Below are 2138 nucleotides of genomic sequence, written 5' to 3'. Positions count from 1 at the left end.
CGATCACCGGAATATTTCGCAGACAGGGAGTTTGGTTGCAGTTTTGGGAGTGTGTAGATGACCGGCGCGACCATTCACCAGGCAACGGAATTTAGTATGATAGGTGGAGGTCTGGAGATTAGTGTAGATTTGGGAGGAGTTTGGGCAGTTGAGGTGATAGTGGTTTTTGTAGTGGGTAACGTGTCAGTTGAACGTTCGGAAGTTAGTGAAGATATTGAGTGGTGGGATGAGATACTAGAATCAGAGAATGAGTCTAGTGTTTTGGAGTCGGAAGTCTTGAGGGGTGTTGAGCGTTGTCGTGCAATTTTTTTGTTTTTGGTTGGTTGTGGGTTTCCCCTTTACGTTTTCTACCCATAGTGAGTGGGTTGGCCTTTTGGGGAGGGGATGCTGTGGCTATGTGAGGGCGTGGCCCCACGACAGCTGTTTACGGAGGGACGACACTTCCACGACGGCTTACTTGTGGGCGCTGGTGCCCTGTTGAGAGCGGTGAAAACGGCTATTGTAGAGACCGGTTCGGGTGTGAACCGTGGGCGCTGATGCCCTGTTGAGAGCGGTAAAAACGACTGTTTGAAGGAGCTGCTGCTGAACGTTGGCTGGAAAGTATTGGTTGGCAGTTAACGTCTTGACAGGTTGACTGTTGACTGAAGTATGTTAATGACATTTCGATGGAGTTGTAACGGTACACCGATCACGCATTATAAAACGGTCCTTTTCAGGACCACCAATCAGAGACCAATAAAAGCCACACACACGACCGGGACAACTTCACACCCACATTATAGGGCCCTAAGTTGTCTCACACACTTAAGACCGTGGGCTACATGTAGAAGAGACTCTCACGAGTCCAAAAACATCATCCCCACACACGTAACCCTAAAACTGAGCAAGTAAAGCCACTTGTCATACCGAACGCAAACACAGCCGCCCGCGGCGGCAGAACACGGTTTAATAGTCGGTAAGGAAAGCACTATATATACCGGGCACTTTCTTGAACGACTATCAGTATTCCATCAACCTTCCTAGTTCCTACCTTCATCTAACAAGAAACCAGAAGGAACGAAGACAATAGCTGTGAATACCGACGTCGCTCAACGACGACAACCAACACGGCCCGACATCAAGTGTCCGCCGTGATCCGACCGGCACCATCGTACCGACGACGACGACGACCACAAGTAGCGGCTAGAGCTTATAAATCGAGCTACGATTACCTACCGACGTTGCTCACCGACGACAACCACCGCAGCCCAACTTCAAGGATCCGACTTCTGCCGTGCGCCGTGACGAATCCAGAGCGTAAGCCACGAACGACCACACGCCCGAAATACCAGGGTCGTAGCCAGCAGTGACCGGCGTAGCACCCCGCCCGCGGTCAGCACACACGCGCCGACGACACCATCAACGCCGAGACTAACAGCTATCTACATACTTATTATATCATGTCGCCGCCCCCCCCCCCTCTGGCCACTTTATTAAGTTGTGTCAAAAACCCGGGTACGATATATCACTGAAGCCGCTTCTTTTGAGTCACGCGCAGTGGTATATTGACTCCGTCCATACCGACGACTGTCAACGTCGGGACCTCCAAACATTCCCCGATACTGTACATATAGGACCTGGCCATCGCCGGTCGTTCCGGGCCCTCACAGCGACGGTCCGCCGATCAGGCCGGCCGTTACACCCGTGATCCTCGCTGCCCCTCATTGTATAAAATCTAAACATTATACAAAATATAGAACAAGACGTGATATCAGTTATAAAAACTTGTTATTATTTAGGACGCCGGTCCGTTGTGACCGTGCCGTCTCAATCTCGTCGCATTCCGCGCTCATAATGCGTATCTGCTGTACTATGTCGATCCTAGAGGCTAGAATAATAGTAATATACACTGATTTATATTGGACGTCAAAATAGTTTCAGATAATTGTTTACGACACTTTTCTCGAGCTCTTTTAATTGAAGATCTATTAATTATGTAGGTACTCACTAGTATTGACATTAAACGATTAAGCTGAAGCATTCGTCAAACAAATATCTTTATTACTGAAAATGATTACAAGTCTACTATATCTTCTATCAATTTGCTAAAGATAGTTATTTCCAAAATTATTATTACTAAATTATATAATCCAAATATT

The sequence above is a fragment of the Acyrthosiphon pisum genome, chromosome A2, assembly GCF_005508785.2.
Source record: "Acyrthosiphon pisum isolate AL4f chromosome A2, pea_aphid_22Mar2018_4r6ur, whole genome shotgun sequence".
In the NCBI taxonomy this organism is placed as follows: Eukaryota; Metazoa; Arthropoda; class Insecta; order Hemiptera; family Aphididae; genus Acyrthosiphon; species Acyrthosiphon pisum.
Note: the sequence above shows the minus strand (reverse complement) of the source record.